The 27564-nt window shown below is 40.4% G+C and overlaps 1 protein-coding gene across 1 annotated transcript in view; it reads right to left on the bottom strand.

Annotated features, from left to right (window-relative positions):
* sbf1 (SET binding factor 1) overlaps positions 1 to 27564 on the bottom strand; it is a 131243-nt gene that overhangs the window by 92401 nt on the left and 11278 nt on the right. The gene's annotated exons all lie outside the window — the stretch shown is intronic.

Below are 27564 nucleotides of genomic sequence, written 5' to 3'. Positions count from 1 at the left end.
AGACGAGAGGTTTAGGACAGAAGTTACTTTAAAGACTAGGGATGTAACAATAATGTCGTGGACCATCACAATATATCGAATTAAAAGTCTCTTGCTTAAATTAAGAGTTATAAAAGACAGAGGGAACTACATAGACCATGATCCTTTGCTCCATTTCAGTGCAGACGACAAGAAGAAATAACAGTTCTGAGCCCTTTAAAGTCTTAGTTCTTTGAATGAAGTGTCGGATTAAGTTGAGTTTAGAAGAAAAAGTAGAATATTAATAGTTTTTTCAGCCTCCACAAAATATCGTAATAAACATTGTACGATGAGATGTATATCGTAAAAATATCGCGCCGTGAGATGTATATCGTGAAAATATTGTGCTGCGAGATATCATATTGAGCCGTAGATGTATATCATGAAAATATCGCGCCGTGAGATGTATATCGTGAAAATATCGTGCCGTGAGATGTATATCGTGAAAATATCGTGCCGTGAGATGTATATCATACCTCGTCGTGAGATGTATATTGTGAAAATATCGTGCCGTGAGATGTATATCGTGAAAATATCGCGCTGTGACATGTATATCATGAAAGTATCGCGCCGTGAGATGTATGTTGTGAAAATGTTGAAAGAAAAGTTAAATTAAATATTAGAACTAGAAGTCGAATTATTATAATTTTTTTTTTTTTAATGTTTGATACTAAAATGAAAAAATTAAATAACAAACTGTTTTCCCATTTTACTGTTTTTCATTCTTAATTGAGATTCAAAAGAAGGAATGCGACACTGATCGGTTTGTGCGTTAAATGTGTGTGAATGAAACAAAACACAACTCCAGGTCTGTTTGTGACGAGGAAACGACAGAGATCAGAAAATAAACAGCACAATATGAACTCTTTAATGCAACGTTTAAACAGGTTAAAGAGTGAGTTGTTCCCCCGCTGCCCGTCGTCCTCCGTCCTCCGCCTCGTCCTCCGCTCGGGTCTGAAAAGTGCACTGTGTTAATGAGGAGCAGGACAATAGCAGCTCACAGCTCTTATGTAACGCTCAAACTCTTTCAGTGCATTTCCGCCGCTGAATTTCCCAAATGTACAGCTCCATTCATCCTGCCCGAGCGGCCGGTCTCGTCTACAGACTGTTTGGATCCAAAAGTGTCTGGAACTGGACCACAGAACGAGAAAAAAAAAAAACCTCTGTCTAAAACCACAGCCGCTTATTTGTCCCACGTGTCTCTCAAATGCATCTGCTCTAGAAAATTCTCGTAATATCCACAACAAAATATACAACGTTTTTTACCTGAAATAAATCATAGTTTGGTGCTTCGACTGTTGATTCTGTAAAGTTTCTCGCTCACTCCAATCACTCGATTATCATTTTCTGCTGCAGATTTCACGACTTGCAGTTTGTAATCTGCAGAATTTGATTTTGTTTTTGGGGACATTTGCGTTCAGTCTTCTCAGTCGTCTTTAAAATTTAGTTTGAATGTTAAATTGTTCAGTGGTGCAGAAGTAATGGTGCGATCGACTGACATGATACAGACAGAACAGAGGCTCTTTCTGCAGGAGACATGCGCAGTAGAGCCAAGTGACAGTGGGGTCAAGTGGTAATGGAGGGAAACAGGGGCAGATTTTTGACATTCAAATGTCTCTTATTCAGAAACTAGAGGGACTATTGAAATAAGTAAAGTATCAGAATGTAGGAAAGAGTTACACTCCAACAGGGTCAAGTTAAACCTGTGATATTCTTTCAAGTTGTTGACAAAAAATTTAAAAACTCATGTCGGTAACGGAGGGAATGAAATATGCAGCACTTTTTGGTCAATAAATCCAAACAGTGATAACTCTTGGTTCTCACTTACATATCCTTAACAAACTGGTTTGAATATTTGCTTCATATATAGTTTTCTACCATATGGTACAAGATTAGGTTTGAAAAAACCTCTTACTTTTTGACTTTATTAAGAAAGGTCATGGTAACGGAGGGAAAAGTAACGGAGGGAAAATTGTACAAACAAGTAGAAGGTGCAGGATTTTACATCATTTGTCCCTTTTTTCTTCCAAATACTTTAATATTACTTCAAAATGAAAGGAAACTATTTCTATAAAATATGTCAGTCCTTCCAAGCTAAATTTTTATCATTTTAAATACATTTTTTAAAAAAAAATCATGTCCCTTCATCAACAGTTCAAAGATGGAATAACACAAGATATGATGAAATACATCCATTTATTTACATGATTTTTGGGTCTTTGAAATTTGGGAAATAATTTTTGTTCCATGTTTCATACATGGTCTGTTTAAAACATATGGAACTTTAGAACCAAAAATGGAACAGAAAAAAGGTCAACAGTTTCATAAACTAGAGTACATATGTATCTGTTCAATACATTTTTATATCAGATGCATGAACTTGAATTTTTGGCCTTGATGTTTACTTCTGCTTGACCGGGCCCATATATAGTTCCCTCTGTTTTTTGCACCATAACTCTTCATTTAAGCAAAGAGACTTGTAATTCGATATATTGTGATGGTCCACGATATTATTGCGAGAACTTTGATGATACGATATCACGATATTTCGGTTATTGTTACATCCCTAGAAATCAATGTACCTTTTGAGGAAGGGCACAAATCTGGCACAAATGCTAAACGAACATTCAAATGAAATAAGAATAAGAAGAGGCTTTATATACCTGACTACAGAGAACCACACATCGGGGCTCTCAAGTGTCTGGATTTAAAGACGGGGTGTTTTATGTGTTTTATGACAGCGCTCTGAAGGGGGAGTGGCTCAGCACAGAGAGCAAAGGCATGGAGGGACATGGAGCGTTTTCTGCTTTAGGTGAATATAGCATTTTCAAAACAATGAACATGATTTAGTCCTGGTTCAGTTCCGGTTCAGTCCGTAAGTGGCTCAAAAGTCCAGTTCTTATTTTTGGTTTTATATTAAACAATGAATGAACAAATGATACACAGATTAGTAACATTATTTAATTTGTAAACAACTAAATATCCCGTTTTACTACGACAAAACAAGTTCTAACCCTGAACCTCTACAAACCTTCGGAAACACGCAGAATTCTTGTGTTTGTTGAGCGGTTCGTAGGTCATTGTTCTCAAATTTTTTCTCCAGCATTTAAAAGGTGAAAGTTGAAACTACTAAAAATAATAAATTGCAAAACTAATACCAGGAAAATCCCAGTTACATATTTTCCTAAACGGGTCACAGCGCTTACGACAACGATGAAAAATAAATCGTAAATGACTTGGCCTCGTTCGTAACAATTCACCGAGAAAAGCAGGACAAGTTTAAGTCGCTCGGTCGTTTGAAGTTAATGTGGTAAAGCAGAGATAATGCAGCAAAGGCCCATGGGTAATGTAGTCTCTAAATGTGTTTAAATATTAATACTGAACATATGGAGACGCATTAAACAGAAAAGAAAACAAACACAGACTCAAGGGACACGGCAGAAAAACAAGACTACAGACCAGGACTGAACCAGGACTAAACTAGGATTAAACCAGGACTAAACCAGGACTATTCCAGGACTAAACCAGGACTACATCAGGACTAAACCAGGACTACACCAGGACTAAACCAGGACTACACCAAGTCCAAATAAGGATTAAACCAGGACTAAACCAGGACTACACCAGGTCGAAACCAGGATTAAAGCAGGACTAAACCAAGTCCAAATAAGGATTAAACCAGGACTAAACCAGGACTAAACCAAGACTAAACCAGGACTAAACCAGGTCTAAACCAGAAGTGAAGCAGACTAAACATGGACTAAAACCAGGACTAAAGGAGGACCAAATCTGATTTAAACCTGGTCTAAACTAGATCTAAACCAGGACTCAAACCAGGACCAAACCAGGACTAAACCAGGTCAAAACCAAGAGTAAACCAAGTCTATACCTGGTTTAAACAAGAACTCAAACCAGGACTCAAACCAATATTAGAGCAGGAATAAATCTGGTCTAAAACTGGACTCAAATCAGGACTAAACCAGAACTAAACCAGGACTAAAACTGGACTAAAACCAGGACGAAAGCAGGACCAAATCTGATTTAAACCTGGTCTAAACTAGATCTAAACCAGGACTCAAACCAGGACCAAACTAGGACTGACACCAGGACTCAAACCAGTACTAAGCCAGGACTAAACTAGGACTAAGATAGTTTAAAGAAGATCTAAACCAGGTCTAAACTTGGACAAAGAGAAGTCACAACAAAACCAGGACTAATCCAGGTCTAAGTCCAGAGAACAATGAAAATAAAAAATGAGCTACAGAAACGTCTTGAATTTCCAGTTCAAATAAATTCCCAAAATAGAATCTCTAAATTTAGACCACAACAGTTCAAAACAATACTGACATGAAAAAACAAACGGCCTGAAATACACAAGAGACAAATATGAAACAGAATCACTGAACCTGACATGAAGAAAATATTTGATGTTAAAATATCACATTTATTTTATTATGGACAATAAAACTATTTCACAATATATGTTTTTACATAACAGGTTAAAGGTCAGGTCAGGACCAGGGTCAGGGTCAGGGTCAGGATCAGGTTAGGACCAGGATCAGGGTCAGGATCAGGGACAGGGTCAGGGTTAAAATCTGAATCAGGACCAGGATCAGGGTTGGGACCAGGATCAGGGTCAGGATCAGGATCAGGGTCAGGATCAGGGTTAGGACCAGGATCAGTGTCAGGATCAAAGTTAGGACCAGGATCAGGGTCAGGATCAAAGTTAGGACCAGGGTCAGGATCAGGGTCAGGATCAGGGTTAAAATCTGGCTCAGTATTAGGGTCAAGATCAGGACTAGGATCAGGGTTGGGACCAGGATCTGTGTCAGGATCAAAGTTAGGACCAGGGTTAAAATCTGGGTCAGGATTAGGGTCAAGATCAGGGTTAGGATCAGGTTAGGATCACGGTTAGGATCAGGATCAGGATCAGGACCTGGAACGGGATCTGGATCAGGACCTGGATCAGGACCTGGATCTGGATCAGGGTTAGGATCAGGATTATGATCAGGATCAGGTACATTAGGGCTGGGCGATATGGATCAAAAAATATATCTCGATATATTTTGCTATATCTCGATATACGATATATATCTCGATATATGTTCAAGAAAAAATAACCCCCTAAAACTGAAAACTGCAAAAACAAATCTGCTAAATCTGTCTTTTTTTTTTTTTTTATTGAAGTGTTTTTTAATTGAAGAGGTCGGCAGTTCATATAGGAACATTTAAGATTACAAAAAAACTAATTACATAAATAATAATTTAACTGTAAAATAAAATAAATAAAACATATTTTCTTCTTTTCATTCATAAATAAAACAACTGAACACAAGCTCATCTTTGCATTAACTCTGTTATCCAGACCAGAACCAGAACCATGAGCTCCTTCAGCAGAAGAAGCTCAGGATGTTCCTTATTTTAACAGATCCATGTTCCTCACCAGCGTCAGGAGCTCTGAGGTTTAATCCCACAATCCACTGCAGATCAAACCCAACGTTTCCAAACACTGTTGTACAAGTGACACTGCAGCAGATTATTCATTAAAATCTTCTGCATAAATAAACTTAACCACATATAAAACATAACGACTCCAGAGCCACATCAGCCCGTTTGCGATAATAATGTGTTTAATGCAGTTTTGCGCACGTGTGTTTACATTTTACAGAAACGAAACATAAGCGCATGGCTCATTTGCATAAACAGCACTTCTCATGCAGCTCAGCTCGTTTAGCTTCTTTCGGGCTAAAGGACGCGACTCGGTGGAACATGAGGATTTGCTGCTGATGGTTTTGTCTGTAAATGGTGGAAAAGGTTTGTGGTGCTTGAAGCTTTTCACTGGCACCAACTTTCGGCGTTCAGGGCGACAGTGACGAGTGAAGGAGACACGAGCGAACAAAATGAGGGAGGTGGGGGCGCGCGGGCGACGAGAGAGAAGGTAAACAAGCGAAGCGGCGAAATCAAAATTGAATATAAGCATTATATCGATATATACGATATATCAGAATTCATATCGAGTTTTAAAACTATCTCGATATATTCAAAATATCGATATATCGCCCACCCCTAAGGTACATTTAGGGTTTGTGGTTAAGTTTGCAAACTTGATCTTTGAAAAACAGCTAGAATTTTTAGACACAAGAAAATGATCGATAAATAAAAGGTAATATTTAAAGTTGCACTGTGTCACATTTCAGGTAGAGTGTCCAACAGTTACTTGTCTCCGTGGAGATGTTACTGCTTTACCTCCTGTTTTCCAAATTGTGACATTAAATTTATCAATCTTGTGAAGTATTTTCGAGCAATAAAAACACCCATAATTAAATAAATGCATCTTATATAAGTTTCATGCCATATTGTGGAACATTACAGGCAAAGTAAAAGCATCTCCAGTGCTTTAACTATATTTAACAGATCTTAAAACTAGTCAGTGTTTCTCAATGTTAATATTTGCTGTAATTACTTCTGCTGATTATGAAATTAAGTCAAACATACAAAAACAGTTTGTCAGCTTAGTTCGTTTTTAGCGAGTCCCCAAAATGGCTTCTATAAACAAGAAGGCGAAATCCACGAACAGCTCCAGAAGTAACGACCAAATGTCCTGTCACATCGTCCCGCTGGCTGCTCGAGTTTCACTGTGAGGTGTTCTGCAGTTCGACACAAGCCTGAACAGGAGCCGAGAGCCAAGGGTGTCGCAAGAATCGCTCTGTCATAATCACAGACACAGACTGAACGAGAGCGACAAAATGCAAAAAAAAAAGAGAGCTCACATGAAACCAGCGTCTAAAGAGCCTATTTACACTGTTTTCTGAGCTGTTTCCTCATCACAAACAGACCTAGAGTTGTGTTTTGTTTCGATTTCGATTTGCGAGATCGATTAACGGAACATCGACAGCTTTCACACGTTGCATTTTGGATTCTTTTGTATTTTTAGGTTATGTTTATACGATGAGGGTCTGAACAGAAGAAGCAAAAGTGTCGTCGCGTCTTCACTTTTTATTCTGCGTTTAGACGAGCGTTTTCAGGAGGAAATCTGCGTGTAAACGGTGAGGCGAAAGTGTGTGGAATTCGATTGTGTGTGCATGCCAGGTTTCATGTGACATAAACGCGTACACGACCTGAGCAGATCAGAGTTTTGCGTCTTGGGCAGTGTAGAGGGAAACACTACGGCGAAGCGTATTCAACTTTTACACTCTGCAGGGTGGTTTCAGATTTTTGCATTTTTAAGACCCAAAAACACCGTCATCGTCTAAACAAAAGGCACTTCTGATAAAATATTTTGCCGTTTTTACCTGTAAGTGTTCAGGCCCTTACAATAAAAACTTTTTAGAATGTTTAAATCATTTTATGTGGCCCTCAAGGGGTTAAAAGGTGTAATTTATTATTACCGTATTTTATGGACGATTAGGCGCTCTGGATTATAAGGCGCACTGTCATTAAATGGTTTATTTTCGAACTTTTTTTCACAAATAAACTGCGTGGGACTTTAAAGGAAACACAACAGTGTGATGGGTGAGTGGTTTTGTTTGTTTGTGGCGTTCACGGTGACTCTGGGCTTTGTTCAGTTGTGGCGTGTAGGGAGGTGCTGTCTGGGACCAACGGATTGTCGGCGTGTTCGCAGTGACTCAGTTGTTCAGTCGTGTCTAGAAGTGGCACATTGCACTCGCTTTTTCGGTTCGTTCCTCTGTTCCGTTCCTCGTCGGCGTGGAGTGATGAGTGTGTCTGTGGGTGTTTGTCGCTGTGCGGTCGCTGTCTGCTCCGTGTGTGTTTGTGTGTTCTGTGGGTGGTGCGGCTTTATATTTTACTGAAGTCGTGCTGGGACACCTGAGTGGATTAGTGTATGGGACGCTCTGGATTGCGGGGCGCGTTCGTTTTTTGATGCGGTTACAGGTTTAAAACCGCGGCTAATCGCCCGGAAAATACGGTATGTTGTGATTCTGTGCCCTACTACATTTCCCACAATCCACCGCGAGTGACTGCATCCCGAAACTAGAGTGAGGTGTTTGCGAGTCCCCAACGTGCTCTGGCTGAGAAAACTCAACAAATCTCCCCAAAATGTCCAAGAAAAGAAAAAATGATGCAGGAGGACGACTATTTCATGAAATATGTGACCTTGGGCGTGAGTGTTGAAGTGTGGGTTAAAATATCGCGAGGTCATGAATTAATCTCAGAGACGTTGAGACTCAGAAGACGTGATTTCGTCAAAAGAAAATTCCAAACGTGACGAGATCAGGTCCACGTGAAGCTACAGAACGTGCGGAATGTAAACAGAACGAGAGGACCACACACACACACACACACACACACACTGATACTGAGACACTAGGTGGGGTGGGGGGGTCCTGCATATATATCTACGGAGGAATGTGCAGCAGCTCCCATGGTGACACAAAGTTCAATTTCCAACAGGCTCCTACTGCTCCGCTCAAGCACTAAGAGATACAGGACTATATTCATACTATAATACTCCCTACAACTGTGCAACAACTCACCCTTATGTGACAGATAATACTCCCTACAACCGTGCAACAGCTCACCCTTATGTAACAGATAATACTCCCTACAACTGTGCAACAGCTCACCTTATGTGACAGATAATACTCCCTACAACTGTGCAACAGCTCACTCTTATGTGACAGATAATACTCCCTACAACTGTGCAACAACTCACCCTTATGTGACAGATAATACTCCCTACAACCGTGCAACAGCTCACCCTTATGTAACAGATAATACTCCCTACAACTGTGCAACAGCTCACTCTTATGTGACAGATAATACTCCCTACAACTGTACAACAACTCACCCTTATGTAACAGATAATACTCCCTACAACTGTACAACAACTCACCTTTATGTAACAGATAATACTCCCTACAACTGTACAACTCACCTTTATGTAACAGATAATACTCCCTACAACTGTACAACAACTCACGCTTATGTACCAGATAATATAAGATAAAGTGTGGATCAATAAAACTTGTCTATGTCTAAAGACGGCCAAAAAAAAAAAAAAAAAAAAAATAAATTTAAAAAGCACATTTTCAGGAGCCCGTGGTCAGTCCGAGTGTTCATGGTCCTGTTCAGGAGTTTGATTTTTAGCAGAAAGGTGAGAGTGAGTGAGTGAAAAACTGTTGTGTGTGTCATTTTATTTGAGAGCGACTTGTTCAGCTGTTACATAAGCCCCTGAAGTCCAGAGCAGAGCAGACCGGCCCAAACACAGATTACACCACGATAAAGAGCCCAGCCGACATTTCTGAAGGAATAGAGCTGTGCAAAAATACTGAAATATCGCTGTATTGTATTGTTTAATGTGATGATACAGTATCGATATCATGGGCTGCTGTATTGATATATTGCCAAGAGTAGTTTTAGTATATTTTACAAAATTATTTTGTTACAGCTACAGTTTTGTTGTTTGTTCAGAGGAAGGAAACTCGTTTATGTGACACATTTGACATTTTCACAGTTTTGATGATTCAAATGTGTGTTTCATGTGAACTTTGCACAAGAAGAAGTGGTTTAACAAAGACTTTTAGTTTCACAGCCAAGATTTTGCTTTATAAATTTTTTTAACTGCATTGAATCGATTTGAAATATATTGTATTGAATTGTATCAAATCGAAAGCTCAATGTACGTATCATATCATGGCCTATGTATCGAGATATGTATCGTATCATGGCCTATGTATCGTATCATGGCCTATGTATCGAGATATGTATCGTATCGTGGCCTATGTATCGAGATATGTATCGTATCGTGGCCTATGTATCCAGATATGTATCGTATCGTGGCCTATGTATCGAGATATCTATCGTGGCCTATATATCGAGATATGTATCGTATCGTGACCTATGTATCGAGATATGTATCGTATCGTGGCCTATATATCGAGATATGTATCGTATCGTGGCCTATGTATCGTATCATGTATGTATCGTATGTATCGTATCGTGGCCTATATATCGAGATATGTATCGTATCGTGGCCTATGTATCAAGGTATGTATCATATCGAGGCCTATGTATATCGTGGCCTACGTATCAAGACATGTATTGTATCATGGCCTATGTATCATGTCTTGGCCTATGTATCGAGATAGATATGTATCGTATCGAGATATGTATCACATCGTGGCCTATGTATTCAAATATTTATCGCATCTTGGCCTATGTGTCAAGATATGTATCGTATTGTGGCCTGTGTATCAAGATATGCATCGCATCGTGGTCTATGTATCGTGGCCTATGTATCGAGATATGTATCGTATCGTGGCCTATGTATCGAGATATGTATCGTATCGTGGCCTATGTATCGAGATATGTATCGTATCGTGGCCTATGTATCGAGATATGTATCGTATCGTGGCCTATGTATCGAGATATGTATCGTATCGTGGCCTATGTATCGAGATATGTATCGTATTGGCAGCTTCTTAACGATATATGGCCCTATGAAGGAATAAACTGAAAAGACATGGAATTTGAAGCGAAAACAAAAACAAACAACAAACGTTAGACCAAAGTGAAACTAAACTTGTCGATGAGCTCCTTGTGATTCTCAGGATTGAAACGTGAGCGAGGACAATGCCAGGAAGAGCTCTCGGGTTCAGTGGACGGTGCGGTCCCTCCCTCTGATAATGTTCTAATGTTACGGACTGAGCGGCTCTGCGGAGGGGCGTGGCACAAACCGACCAGATGTGATGAAAGAAGCTCGGTTAATTCAGATTTATGCAACAGTAGAGTGAGCAGATTTTCAAAATAAAAAAAACTGGTTTGTGGCAGTTGGTATTATAATAAAATTGTGAAACAGGCGAGTAATTAAAGGAAACTGTTCTGCACTCGGCACTAATGTGAGTCACTGTAGTCATGGTTTTTATTTTAAGAAGCTTTTCTGTGTTTTACCTCTGTGTTTTATCTTTATCTGGTCCAGTCCTGTTGGAGACCAGTTCTGGTCCTGGTCAAGGTTTATTTCTGGTCCAGGGTTAGTTCTGGTACAGTCTTGTTTAAGACCGAGTTTAGTTCTGGTCAAGTTCCATTTTAGACCAGGTTTAGTTCTGGTCCAGTCTCATTTTAGAGCAAGTTTAATTCTGGTCCAGGTTTAGTTCTGGTCCAAGTTTAGTTTTGGTCCAGGTTTAGTTCTGGTCCAGGTTTAAGTCCAGGTTTAGTTCTGGGCGAGGTTTAGTTCTGGTCCACGTTTAGTTCTGGTAAACGTTTAAGTCCAGGTTTAGCTCTGGTCCAGGTTTAAGTCCAGGTTTAGTTCTGGTCCGGATTTAGCTCTGGTCCAGGTTTAGTTCTGGTCCAGTTCCACTTCAGACCAGGTTTAGTTCTGGTCCGGATTTAGCTCTGGTCCGGATTTAGCTCTGGTCCAGGTTTAGTTTTGGTCCAGGTTGAGTTTTGATCCAGGTTGAGTTCTGGACCAGTCCCATTTTGCACCAGGTTTAGTTCTGGTCCAGGTTTAGTTCTGGTCCAAGTTCAGTTCTGGTCCTGGTTTAGTCCTGGACTTTGCCGCTGACAGTTCAGATTTCTGAGTTTCTATTTGTAAAAGTTCCTAAACAAAGTCACTTCCTTCCCCCTCGAAGAAACAAACACGAGACAAAGACGTTTTCCAGACACAACAAGAAAAGTACTGCAAATACTACTGCAAATACTACTACTACTGCAAATACTACTGCAATACTACTGCTACTGCCAATACTACTGCCAATACTACTGCGAATACTACTCCAAATACTACTGCCAATACTACTGCAATACTACTGCAATACTACTGCCAATACTACTGCCAATACTACTGCCAAATACTGCTACTGCGCAATACTACTACTGCCAAATACTACTGCCAATACTACTGCCAAATACTACTGCAAATACTAAATACTACTGCAAATACTACTGCCAATACTACTGCCAAATCTACTGCCAATACTACTACTGCCAATACTACTGCAATACTGCGAATACTACTGTGCAAAACTACTGCCAATACTACTGCAAATACTACTGCCAAATACTACTGCAAATCCTACTGCAAATACTACTGCCAAAACTACTGCCAATACTACTGCCAATACTACTGCAAATACTACTGCAAATACTACTGCCAATACTACTGCCAATACTACTGTGAAAACTACTGCCAATACTACTGCCAATACTACTGCAAATACTACTGCAAATACTACTGCCAATACTACTGCCAATACTACTGCGAATACTACTGCCAATACTACTGCCAAATCCTACTGCCAATACTACTGTGAATACTACTGCCAATACTACTGCAAATCCTACTGCGAATACTACTGCAAATACTACAGTGAAAACTACTGCAAATACTACTGCAAATACTACAGTGAAAACTACTGCGAATACTACTGCAAATAGTACTGCAAATAGTACTGCGAATACTACTGCAAATACTACTGCAAATACTTCTTCTACTACTGTTATTATTTATACTTCTGCTTTTACTTCTGTTCCTGCTTCTTCTGATACTTGAGGCTTTTGTACTGAGATGGAAAACCTAAAATACTTTGTGACAAAATCGCGTTTCGCTTTTGATTTTCACACTGACCTTCACATGTGTAACGTGTGAGTCAGAATAGTAACAGTTTCTTTGTGTTTTGGTCGTTGGTCGTTTTTTCAGATCGCGTCAGAACGGCGACACAACGAGCACGCGCTGAACGACCGGATTATTTTTAAGAAGAATAAACACGAGCCAGGAATAAATTAATTCAGCTTTAAAATCGGAATAAACCACCCACTTACTTTAGAATTAAGTTTAATTCTGAATAATCGTTTTCATTAGGGATTAAGTGTTTACATGATCTTTTTAAAGTGGATTTTTATATAGAATTAAGTTGTTTTTTTTTTCTGAATTAAAGCTCTCATCTAAACGTGGCAATTATAATTATTACTACTGTTACTACAACTACTACTGTTACTACTAGTAAAACTGCAAATAGTACTGCTGTTGGTACCACATTACTACAATCAACAACTATAAAAGCAAGTACTACTACTGCAGTACTATTCTTCTTCTTCTTCTTCGATGCAAATTTCACCACAGGATTGTGACCCGTCCTCAGCTCAGAGTCAAACTCTGGACAGTGGACAGTTGTGACGTCACAAGAACCACTTCCTGTGGCTCAGGCTCCACACAAACGAACAGAAAACAAAGACGCACACACGCAGAGAAACACACACACACACAGAGACACACAGACACACACACACAGACACACACACACACACACACACACACACACACACAGAGAAACACACACAGACACACACAGACACACACAGATACACAGACACACAGTGAGAGTCTATGAGCTCAGACATTCTCAGGATTCTTCACAGTCCAGAGTCTAAGACGAGCGTCACCACGTGGACCTGACATCCATCGATATCGATCAATATCAATCGATATCGATATCGATATCCAACCAACGTTTGGTGAATTCTGCTTCACAATGATAAGAAGAGTCGACATCGAATTTTTTCCTGTTATCTTATATCTTGGGCCATAACGAGTTGATAGGGACGAACCCCAACTCGGCCCTGTTTGGTCTCAGGGCCCAAAAAACACACTTTTTAAGAAAAGCTATTTGCGAAATTATGTAACTGTAAATATTAAGGTACTGTAACTGCATACATGGTCAAATAACCCTAAAATTTTGCATGGTGTATCCTGACACGTGGGGGAAACTAGCAGAAAAATATTTTGGGGCTTGCTGCCTTTCTACTGTCAAATATCACCCTCAACATATCCTAAAAGACTAAAAAATGTCTGTCCACCTGACAAATTGTCATCAAAAGTGATAATTTTCAAGCATTTTATTGCATATACCCCAAAACTCAAAAGGATCGTGAGGCTGAGTCTGTATTCATACTGAAAATCAAGATCAAGCGAGCTCCACGATATCGATCGATATCGTTAAATATTTGACTGTTTTTGTGACACCTGGCTCAGTCCTGGAGCTCAACAGTCTCTGGTTCAGAGCTGCACACACCGGCAAACTGAAAAGGTGATTAGACATTTCACGATATTTTGTGAAGACTAAAACAATTGTGAATCTGCAGTATTTTTCCTCTTAAAATGCCTCAACATGATTTAAAAGTGTTAGAACTGTTATTTCTTCTTGTCGTCTGCACTGAAATGGAGCAAAGGATCATGGTCTATGTAGTTCTCTGTTGTTGTTTTTTTTTTTACCTGTTACTGCACCATAACTCTTCATTTAAGCAAAGAGACTTGTAATTCCATATATTGCGGCGGATTATTGTTAGAACTTTTGACGATACGATATCACGACACTTCGGTTACTGTGAGAGTCAGTTCTGTGTTGAGGCGAGTCACGGGGACAGACCTGGTGCAGGACCTGAGTCAGAGTCGGAGCAGGTTTGTCAGAGCTCACGCGGGCTCCGTCTGAAACTGTATCTGAGGAGGAGCTGAGCCTCGGGCCGAACCGAAGCAGCTCCACTGACCTACATTTACCTCTGAAACACACACCTTCACATCACACTCAATATTATCTGCACATTACACACACTTTTACCCCAGTGCCACAGCGAGCAGGACACAGCAGGTTTTTAAACACACCGTCTCACACAAACCTGCATGTTTAGCCTGTTCTTTTTCTCTAAATCCACTTAATTTACCGTATTTTTCAGATTATAAATTGCACTATAACTAAACTGGAAATCACACGTAAATAAAAGTAGAAATAAATTATCCAAAGTGATCGCAATTATATACAAATATAGATATATCCTAGACAAAAACACTCTTTTTATTGAATACAACTCGCTGGTAATGCCCTACGTAACCTACTGTATGAGATAATACTCCCTACAACTGTACGACAACTCACCCTTATGTAACGGATAATACTCCCTACAACTGTACAACATGTCACCCTTATGTAACGGATAATACTCCCTACAACTGTACAACTCACCCTTATGTAACAGATAATACTCCCTACAACTGTACAACAACTCACCTTTATGTAACAGATAATACTCCCTACAACTGTACAACAACTCACCCTTATGTAACAGATAATACTCCCTACAACTGTACAACATGTCACCCTTATGTAACAGATAATACTCCCTACAACTGTGCAGCGACTCACCCTTATGTAACAGATAATACTCCCTACAACTGTACAACAACTCACCCTTATGTAACAGATAATACTCCCTACAACTGTACAACAACTCACCCTTATGTAACAGATAATACTCCCTACAACTGTACAACAACTCACCCTTATGTAACAGATAATACTCCCTACAACTGTACAACAACTCACCCTTATGTAACAGATAATACTCCCTACAACTGTACAACAACTCACCCTTATGTAACAGATAATACTCCCTACAACTGTACAACAACTCACCCTTATGTAACAGATAATACTCCCTACAACTGTACAACAACTCACCCTTATGTAACAGATAATACTCCCTACAACTGTACAACAACTCACCCTTAGGTAACAGATAATACTCCCTACAACTGTACAACAACTCACCCTTATGTAACAGATAATACTCCCTACAATTGTACAACAACTCACCCTTATGTAACAGAAAATACTCCCTACAACTGTACAACAACTCACCCTTATGTAACAGATAATACTCCCTACAACTGTACAACAACTCACCCTTATGTAACAGAAAATACTCCCTACAACTGTACAACAACTCACCTTTATGTAACAGATAATACTCCCTACAACTGTACAACTCATGAAATTTAAGACCTTTTTAAGACTTTTAAGACCCCGCGGATACCCTGCCTGCAGAAAGAGCCTCTGTCCTTCTGCAAGTCGTGAAATATTCAGCTGAAAACAGTAATCGAGCAGCAGAAAGAAAGTTTGGAGTGAGCGAGAAACTTGTGAGGGACTGGAGGAAAGCGGCGACGAAGAACACAACTTCATGGGAATCAGGAGGATGCACCATGAAACTTTCCTGAAGTCACTGGATGGATGGACAAAGCCTGGACTTCAGTGACACCGAAACCATCCTGTCGAGATTCAGAAAGACCCGAATAATTCTAACTGGAACTGATGCTGAGTCTGACGACAGCGACACAGAAGAGGAAGCGTCGCTCTGTTTACCTCCGGAGGTCGAGGTTGAGTTGTTCAGAAGTGACACCGAGGATGAAGAATTGAATGGATTTAGTGATTTGGAGTGAGATGGAGAGTTTGTTAAACTTGTTCTGTTCTGTTGTTTATGTTATAGTTTATCTGAAGAACTGTTCATATGTGACGTTAACAGTCTGTTGTTCTCTCTTCTATTGTTTTTACTACAACTTGACTTTACACAGGAAATGTCAGTTCCTGGTCTCTGATTTTATAAAATACATTTCCCCCAAAAAGTGCGACTTATATATGTTTTTTTCTTCTTCGTTATGCATTTTTTGGCTGGTGCAACTTATACTCAGTTTCCAAAATGCTGCGCAGAGATCAATAAAATAAAGACAATAAAAAGGCAAACTGCTAAAATCTGATCATACCAGCCCTAAAACAATAAAACCAGTAAAAATCGAAATAAAGCAAAACCATAAAAATCATAAAATATCAATTAAAAAGTCAAATAAATAAAAGACACAGAGGAGCACAAACTAAAAGCCCGAGAGTAAAAATGGGTCTTAAAACGAGACTTAAAACTCTCCACTGTGGGAGGGCAGAGCGTTCCAGACACTCTTCCACCTTGTGATGTCATGAGGTGATACAGGAAATGCTCCACTGTGGTTTTAAACTCCACACAGTTTGACTAGAATCATTTGAATGATTTTAGTCCTCGAATTTCCCGTCTCTAATAAAAAAACAGATGAAAACGACCACTTCATGACATCACCAGGTGGAAGAGAGCATTAGAAGATTTAGAGCTGTAGACAGACTCAAAATAAAGAGTGACTCAAACATGTGAGAAAAAAAACCAAACAAAAACAGAGGAGTTTTTGAGGAGGGACCATGAGTCAGTTTTGCGTAATAAAGGATCTTCCTTTTGTGTAAATAAATAAATGACTGAATAAACGAGTTATTTTGCAAAACGGTCCAGAGTCCAGTCCTGGTTTAGTCCTGGTTTAGTCCTGGTTTAAATCCTGGTTTAGTCCTGGTGTAGTCCTAGTTTAGTTCTGGTGTAGTCTTGGTTTAGTTCTGGTTTAGTTCTGGTTTAATCCTGGTCCATCTGTTCAGAGCCAGGGTCACATATGGAGTTACAATGGTGCCTGTGTCAGAACTTGACACACACACACACACACACACACACACACACACACACACAATATCACACACACAGACACACAGATACACAAACGGACACACACACAGACAAACACACACACAAACACACACACACACAACAGATACACACACTCACAAATACACACACACGCTCAGTGTGTGACTGGCCTGTGGTCTGTCCAGAGACACACACACACATAGAGACACACAACACACACAGAGCACACACACAGACACAGACACACACACACACACACACACACAGACACACACACACAGACACACATACAGAGACACACACACACACACACAGACACACACACACACACAGACACACACACAACACAGACACACACACACAGACACACACACACACACAGACACACACACACACACACACACACACACACAGACACACACACACACACACACATACACAGACACACACACACAGACACAGACACACACAGACACACACACACACACACAGACACACACACAGACACACACACACACAGACACACACACACACAGAGACACACACACACACACAGACACACACACAGACACACACACACACACACACACACACACACACACACAGACACACACACACACACACACACACACACACACACTCTCTGTCACGTCTCTGTGAAAATCTAATATGTAAAATATTTAGGACAGAACAAGAACCAAATTCAACACAGAATAATTCACATGATTTATCAGAAATCATCTTTGCAGTTCCAGTTTTTTTTTTTTTTTTTTTGGCTTCACAATTCCATCTTTATTTGATTTCCTGTTCCTGATGTCATGGCCTCGCTGCTTTTTTTGGATCTGGAGCTTCTGAAGACTCTGCACATTTGCCTGTGTTTTGTTTAAGGCGTAAATGTAAATGTAAATGTAAATGTCCTGACGCTCCCAGACTGCGACGTACTGAATCGAGGGTTTACACGAAAGTTCAAACTCCGAGCTCACGGATCGAAACGTCACGACAACGGAACAAGACGGAAAAAAAAATAAAATAAAATCCGACTGTAATTAAAAACATTTGGGAGAAAAGCACCGACGTGTTTCCCTCTGCACGTTTTTGAATCAGATCAGAACGTGTAAATGTCAGTCACATTATTACAGCTCTATTCACTTTATCGTTCACACTTGGGTTTGAGTCACCGATGAGCTCAAAACGCCGTTCCACCTTGTGATGTCATGAATAAAAGTGTGCAAAAAATTGAAATATCGATATATAAAGATTTGGTTTTCTATTTTATTTTGACTTGTACATTTACATTTATATAATCGTGTCTTATTTGACTCTGTCTCTTGCTCTTTTTTGCCAATTATTTAGAATTTATTATTAACCAGGACTTAGACCAGGACCAGATCAGGACCAGGACCAGGACTGAGACAAGGACTGAGGCCCGGGACCAAATCAGGACCAGGCCGTGATTGAGACCGGGACCAGACCAGGACCAGGCCGTGATTGAGACCGGGACCAGACCAGGACCAGGCCGTGATTGAGACCGGGACTGAGACCGGGACCAGACGAGGACTGAAAACAGTTTAGTCCTGGTTTAGTCCTGGTTCAGTCCTGGTTTAGTCCTGGTTTAGTCCTGGTTCAGTCCGTAAGTGGTGCAAAAATCCGGCATCTCAGTTTAAGTCACAAACGTTTTTTTCCATTTTTCATTTAAACACAAAATCGAAAACTGAAAAAAAAAAAAAGAATCACTATCTGTTTTTTAATTTTGGTTTTGGAGACAAATAATGAAGAAATCAGTTACTTTTTCATTTTCTTATTTTTGGTTTTATTTTGAAAAACGAATGAACGAATGACACACGGATCCATGATTTAGCCTTTATCTTTTCTTGAACTTTATCAAATCGAAATATTTCGTATCGGATCGAAAGCTGCACTGTATCGGGATATGTATCGTATCGTGGCCTGTGTATCGAGGTATTTATCGCATCTGTAACTTCTTACTGATACCCAGCCCTATATTTTTTGCTTAATGCATGTGTTTCCACCTTCCAAAATGTGCTTTAACTGTTACGAGCATAAATCCAAATCCACCTGAAGAGAGAGAATAAACTTCTACGTAAACACTTTTGAGTTTCCACCTCCTGTTACTTCTGCAAATCTTTAAAAAAAGAGCATTAAAAACTATGTGATGGAAACCAAATAATGTGCTTAAACGCGCTTAATCCGCTCCTCGGGGACAAATAAAGTGATACTGACTGAATGAAACCAGCACAAATCCTCTGGGGTTCATCTTTCAGCTCTGATTTAACTTCCTGGACGAGCTCTGTGATGTGGAGAGCCAGGAAACATCAGCTGTCGCCACCTTCGCTCGCCACATTCAAACGAAGGGAAGTCGGTGCCTTGTCAAACCCCTGTGCCTGTCGTTACGTCGACTCTCCGTACGACCTGAGCCACTGCAGCCTGTAGTTTAGTCTGATGACCTGGAGTAGAGCGACTACGGCAGATATTAGACTCAATACTAGGGCCCGACTGATGTAGATTTTTTGCGGCCGATATGATACCGATAAAATGGAAGTTGAAGGCGCTGATATATTTAATGTTGGGCCCAGTCAAGCAGAAGTAAACATCAAGGCCAAAAATTCAAGTTAATTCATCTGATATAAAAATGTATTGAACAGATACATATGTACTCTAGTTTATCAAACTGTTGACCTTTTTTCTGTACCATTTTTGGTTCTAAAGTTCCATATGTTTTAAACAGACCATGTATGAAACATGGAACAAAAATTATTTCCCAAATTTCAAAGACCTGCAAAAAAATCATGTAAATAAATGGATGTATTTCATCATATCTTGTGTTATTCCATCTTTTGAACTGTTGATGAAGGTACATGATTTTTTTTTTTAAAAAGTATTTAAAATGATAAAAATTTGCTTGGAAGGACTGACATATTTTATAGAAATAGTTTCCTTTCATTTTGAAGTAATATTAAAGTATTCAGAAGATAAAAGTGACAAATGATGTAAAATCATGCACCTTCTACTTGCTTGTACAATTTTCCCTCCGTTACTTTTCCCTCCGTTACCATGACCTTTCTTAATAAAAAAAATCTCATGAGTCAAAAAAGTAAGAGGTTTTTCAACCTAATCTTGTACCATATGGTAGAAAACTATATGAAGCAAATATTCAAACCAGTTTGTTAAGGATATGTAAGTGAGAACCAAGAGTTTTCACTGTTTGGATTTATTGGCCAAAAAGTGCTGCATATTTCATTCCCTCCGTTACTGACATGAGTTTTTAAATTTGTTGTCAACAACTTGAAAGAATATCACAGGTTTAACTTGACCCTGTTGGAGTGTAACTCTTTCCTACATTCTGATACTTTACTTATTTCAATAGTTCCTCTAGTTTCTGAATAAGAGACATTTGAATGTCAAAAATCTGCCCCTGTTTCCCTCCGTTACCACTTGACCAGACCCATTGGCAAAATGGATCGCCACAGCATGCAGGTCAATTAACATCGTTGAAGACCAAGCGCTGCAAAATGTCATGCACATCGCCACAGGTGATCCGTCATACAAACTACCTCCGAGGGGGACGATTTCTACAAGAATAAACAAACTGTACTGCACAAGTAAGACCGCCAAGATACAACTGCTGGCTGATTGTTATACTGACATTTTTAAAAAGTCAATATAACTTTCTGACAATAAATTGTGTTTTTGTCAAAATATTTGGGTCTTTTGTTGAGGAATAATTAACTGCAATTAATCGTGATTAATCAAAATTCTAAAGTGTGATTAATCTGATTAAAAAAATGTATCGTTTGACAGCACTAATTTAAAGACAGCAGGTCGGCCTAATGGCATTTTTGCATCACATTCTAACCTGTAAAGAAAGTAAGTAAACTACCACTATTGGCCTTTAGCGATTATTATAAATGAGTACGAGCCACGGTAATTAATTATATGTGTAAATGCCGATCACTCACACTTCTATTCACAGCTCATTTACATATCAGTGCAGGTCCAGTAACATGTGCAAACACTAGAGTCACTTCACACAAGGCCAATGAAACAAGAAAACAGACTGTTTATGTGGAGCTACAGCAGCAAAACAACGAGAAAGAACCAAAACCAGCTTCAAAACTGACACATTTGCATCACTCAGCCTCACACAGGCTCCTCTCAGATCACAAGTCTGAACTAATAAGCGTTAGTTTTGTTTCTGGCCTAAACTGCACTGAAGTTAAATTTATTTACAGTCAGTCAGTATTGTGGATCAGACAGAAGAACTTTAAAAGTGTTGTGCACATGGATCTTGTAAACAAACCCCCGTGAGTGACATGACTCTGGAGGTGTGTTCAGGGGCAGTACAGCATCACAAACACCGACAAATTACTCTGTACCTAAATACTGATGCGGCACCACATATTAGGACATTTATCTGTGTATAAATTGCATTAAATTGACATAATATAGAGTCTAAACTTTATAACGAGGTATAGGCGAGTTTCATTGTTGACAAAAGCGCGCGTTGCATGCTGGGAATTATTTTGGTCGGCAGCAAGAAACACTAACTCAACATGACGGACGGAGCGAGAAAGCACGTAAAGGGTATTGATCCCGGTTATTTATCCACTCTAACGGCAGAGGACCCAAGACCATTTGACCAGAAATTGGTCATAAGCATCGATGGACGACAAATCACCCCTTTTCAACCCCGACAAAAGGTGGACGAATCCAAATTTCTGGCCAAATCTCCAACTACCTGGACAAATATTCACTTGGGCGATATCCACAATGACTTGGTGGAAACTCCTGGGCCATTCACAGCAGAAAAGATGAAAACCTCCAAGAGTCTCGATGTGTTGTTGAACTTGTTGGAGTCCACGGTTTTTCTAGGATCTTCTACGTTTGCTCTGCGGATGTTTGAAAGCCGTTTAATTCACCGTTAGTGGTTCTTTTCACTCAGAATACGAAAAAGACATTTTCCTTCTCCCGTGCTTCTATTTGTGCGTCCGATAAAGCAGCAGGAATTTACCATTATCGGGGATAAATACGCGAGGTTACGCACTGTGTTTGACGCTACCGTGTTTCTTGCCTCCGACCAAAATATTTCCCAGCATGCAACGCGGGCTTTTAATAACAATGACGTCAGCTGAAACTCGCCTATAACATGCCCACGTGGAATATCGGCCCAGATCGGCGAGATTTAGTCCGATACGTCTCCAAGTCGGTCGGGTCCTACTAAATACTGATAGAGACACGCACGTCCAACAAAAACTGCGACTGTGCGCTGGGTCCAAAAACAAAAACTGTACAAAAGAAGAAATGGATCCACAGTGCACAGGTTTGTCGCCTGTTATACCTGTAGAAACTGAAGAAAGGCTTGACCTGAATCGTCACATTGTGGTGTCACCGAAAAAAAAAATCGGGAGCTTCAAAGAACTGCAGTGCGAATCTTTCGACTTTTGCACAGATACTTGGACTCAGACAAACTTTACTGATCCACAAAGGAAATTATTTGGATACAGCAGCTCACACAAAAATATAAATATATAAATGGTCAAAATAGATTCTAGATAAGTAGTAAAAATTGTGAGAGACTGGAGTGAAATAAGAGAGAAAGAGGACACCTGCCAACACAGTGAAGAGACAGTTTCCTCTGCGCTGCTCCTCAGGCCAAACCACAAACCCCAGAGACCTGAGCTCTGACGCTAATAAACACACACAGAGACAGAGACAGAGACAGGGACAGGGACAGAGACAGAGACAGAGACAGGGACAGAGACAGAGACAGGGACAGGGACAGACAGAGACAGGGACAGGACAGAGACAGAGACAGAGACAGGGACAGAGACAGAGACAGACAGGGACAGGGACAGAGACAGAGACAGGGACAGAGACAGAGACAGAGACAGAGACAGAGACAGAGACAGAGACAGACACAGAGACAGACAGACACAGAGACAGACAGAGACAGACACAGAGACAGGGACAGAGACACAGAGACAGAGACTGAGAAAGGGACAGAGACAGAGACAGACACAGGTGAGGGACACAGACACAGAGACAGACAGAGACAGACAGACACAGAGACAGGGACAGAGACAGAGACAGACACAGAGACAGGGACAGAGACACAGAGACAGACACAGAGACAGGGACAGAGACACAGAGACAGACACAGAGACAGGGACAGAGACAGGGACAGGGACAGAGACAGGGACAGAGACAGACACAGGTGAGGGACACAGACACAGAGACAGACAGAGACAGACACAGAGACAGGGACAGAGAGAGACAGAGACAGACACACAGAGACAGACACAGAGACAGGGACAGGGACAGAGACACAGAGACAGGGACAGAGACAGGGACAGGGACAGAGACACAGAGACAGGGACAGGGACAGAGACAGGACAGGACAGAGACACAGAGAGACACAGAGGACAGAGACAGAGACAGAGACAGAGACAAAGACAGAGACAAAGACAGGGAGAGAGACAGAAACAGGGACAGGGACAAAGACAGAGTTTCATATTAGAAACTGATTTATGGACAAAATAGTGAAATAAAAACTTCAGGATCATGTAGATCGAGTAAATACGAACATTTTAAGACCAACCCAAGTAAAAATGTATTTAATTCTTTATTCGTTGCTGTATTAGAGTCCGTGAAGAGTAGAGGTCGATAAAATTAAAGATTCGGAAGATAAACAAACATGAATCATCTCAGACTCACGATCCACTGCACCATAACAAATGACGACACAGACACAGAGAGAAAGAGAAACATTTAAAGACGAACTCCAGGACAAACCACAGACAGAGAGAAAGAGAGGAGAGAGAGAAGAGAGAGGGAAGAGAAAACAGAGAGAGGGAGAGGAGAGACAGAGAGGAGAGAAAGACAGAGAGAGGGACAGAGAGACATAGAGAGAGAGAAATGAGAGACAGAGAGAGAGATGAGAGACAGAGAGGAGAGACAGAAAGAGAGAGCGACAGAGACAGTGAAAGAGAGGCAGAGGGAGAAAGAGACAGAGAGACAGAGAAAGAGAAGAGAAAGAGGAGAGGCAAGAGAGAGGAGAGACAGGGAGAGAGATGAGAGATGGAGAGACAGAGAGATGAGAGAAAGAGACAGAGACAAAGAAAGAGAAGAGAGACAGAGAGACAGAGAGAGAGAGAGAGAGAGAGATGAGAAACAGACAGAGAGAGAGAGAGAGAGAGAGAGAGAGATAAGAGACAGAGAGAGAGACAGAACACAGACAGAGAGAGAGAGAGAGACAGAGAGACAGAGACAGAGAAGAAAGAGAGAGAGAGAGAGAGAGAGAGAGAGATGAGAGACAGAGAGGAGAGAAAGAGACAGAGACAAAGAGAGAGATGAGAGACAGAGAGAGAGAGAGAGAGAGAGATGAGAAACAGACAGAGAGGAGAGAAAGACAGAGAGAGGGACAGAGAGACATAGAGAGAGAGAAATGAGAGATACAGAGATGAGAGACAGAAAGAGACAGAGAGGAGAGACAGAAAGAGAGAGCGACAGAGACAGTGAAAGAGAGGCAGAGGGAGAAAGAGACAGAGAGAGATGAGAGACAGAGAGAGAGACAGAGAGAGAGAGAGAGAAAGAAATAGAGATGAGAGACAAAGAGAGAGAGAGAGAAAGAGAGGAGAAAGAGGAGAGGCAAGAGAGAGGAGAGACAGGAGACAGACTGAGAGTGTGAGAGAGAGAGAGAGAGAGAGAGAGAGAGTGAGAGAGAGAGAGGGAGGAGAGCAGGGAGCGGCCATGTTTACTCTACCGTCTATGACACAATACAAGACACAATTATACTGAGAGCCACAAAAATGCAGCTGCACTTAAAGAGCCATCGACGAGCCCGAAATACTCCAACTGCAACTCTGATCGACTTTTTATAAACCAGAGCTGTGACCCAACGTCGTCCACCCCAACGTAAACCCCGACGTAAACCCCGACGTAAACCCCGACGTAAACCCCGACGTAAAACCCCGACGTAAACCCCGACGTAAACCCCGACGACGTAAAACCCCACGTAAACCACGTCCACCCCAACGTAAACCCCGACGTAAACCCCGACGTAAACCCCGACGTCCACCCGAACCCCTCGTCCTACACGGTCCTGCGCTCTTCAGGGAGCGCTGTAGAGACTCAGACTTCAGGTCACGTGACTCTGCCGAAAAAAGGTGAAAAAAAAGTCTAAAGGATAAATAAAGACCAGATCAAACCGACACGAGTGTTTATGGACTAATAATAATCACATGTTTTTGTCCACGTGGATCAAACACACAAACACTCGGGACCATTTGATTTTTATCTGAGATGTGGAAATGATCACTTTTTGAACGGCTCCAGTCCTAAACCAGGTCTAAACCAGGTCTAAACCAGGTGTAAACCAGGACTAAACCAGGACTAAACCAGGTCAAAACCAAGACTAAACCAGGACTAAACCAGGTCAAAACCAAGTGAAAACCAGGACTAAACCAGGACTAACCAGGTCAAAACCAAGACTAAACCAGGACTAAACCAGGTCAAAATCAAGACTAAACCAGGACTAAACCAGGTCTAAACCAGGATTAAACCAGGACTAAACCAGGACTAAACCAGGACTAAATCAGGACTAAATCAGGACTAAACCAGGTCTAAACCAGGTCTAAACCAGGACTAAATCAGGACTAAACCAGGACTAAAATCAGGACTAAAACCAGGACTAAACCAGGTCAAAACCAAGACTAAACCAGGTCTAAACCAGGTCAAAACCAAGACTAAACCAGGACTAAACCAAGACTAAACCAGGTCTAAACCAGGACTAAACCAAGACTAAACTAGGTCTAAATCAGGACTAAACCAGGACTAAACCATTCCTCTGAATGACAGAACTATAGAGCAGAGAGAGAGATGAGACAGAAGGAAACAGAAGGACAGAGAGAGAGAGAGAGAGAGAGAGAGGAGTAGAGAGAGAGGGGAGACAGAAAGAGAGAGGAGAGAGAGAGACAAGACAGAAGGAGAGAGAGAGAGACAAGACAGAATGAGAGAGAGATAGAGAGAGGAGAGAGGAGGAGAGAGAGAGAAAGAGAGCGAAAGGAGAAGAGAGAGACAAGACAGAAGGAGGGAGAGAGAGAAAGGAGGAGAGAGAGAGAGAAGAAGAGAGAAGGAGAGAGAGAGGGAGAGAGAAAGGAGGAGGAGGAGAGTGACAGAAAGCGAAAGGAGGAGAAAGAGAAATGAAAATGCTGAGTCACTTCTCAGGGTTTCAGTTTGATGAAAGGGTAAAAACCGTTGCCATCGAAAATTTACATCCAAACACATTTACATTAGTTTAGTTTCATTCACATGTTTAACACATAAACCTGCAGATTTAGACTGCAGAAAACACTCTGATCCACCTCGTGATGTCATGTGGTGATACAGGAAGTGCTCCACTGTGTTTTTAAACCCCACACACCTTCACTAGAACCATGTGGATCATTTCAGACCTGGAATTTACAAACTCCACTGAACTAAAGGTAAAAGGTGGAACAGTATTTGAGCTTTGGAGACGTAAACAAACTGACAATAAACTGTTACTCAAACATGTGTGACTGAAACAAAAACACAACTCCAGGTGTGTTTTTGAAGACATAACAACATGACTTAAAGCTCACAAGAGTCAGTTCTGTGTAATAAAGGAACTTGACCTTGAACCAAAACTTGAAGTGCTGCATGTTTGAGTTTGAGGCTTTTCCTCTCGTGATCAGCATTTAGCGCAGAGTTTACAAGAGTCTCTGACGACAGGGTGAGCTGGGACGTGTAATAAATGTGTAATAAATATATGTAAATACTAACTGTGTAATATATTTTTTAGTAAGTGTGTAATAAATAAGTACTAAACATGTAATAAAATATACTAAGTGTGTAATAAATATGTACTAAATATAAAATACTTATAAATACTAAATGTGTAATGCAGTTACACTAAGTTTGTAATAAATAAGTATGAAACATGTAATTAAACATGTAATAAATATATACCAATTGTGTAATATATACTAAGTGTGTAATAAATATGTACTACATATGAACTACCTATAAATACTAAATGTGTAATACAGTTATACTAAGTGTGTAATAAATATGAACTAAATGTGTAGTATATATATAAACACTAAATGTATAATACATTTATACTAAGCGTGTAATAAATTTATACTCAGTGTGTAATAAATATGTACTAAATGTGTAATATACATAAATACTAAATGTGTAATACATTTATATTAAGTGTAATAAATATGTATT

The sequence above is a fragment of the Boleophthalmus pectinirostris genome, unplaced genomic scaffold (genome assembly GCF_026225935.1).
Source record: "Boleophthalmus pectinirostris isolate CB_2022bp ecotype Guang Dong unplaced genomic scaffold, ASM2622593v1 HiC_scaffold_2826, whole genome shotgun sequence".
Lineage (NCBI taxonomy): Eukaryota > Metazoa > Chordata > Actinopteri > Gobiiformes > Gobiidae > Boleophthalmus > Boleophthalmus pectinirostris.
The sequence above is the reverse complement of the archived record's forward strand: the minus strand, read 5'-3'. Positions and strand labels throughout refer to the sequence as shown.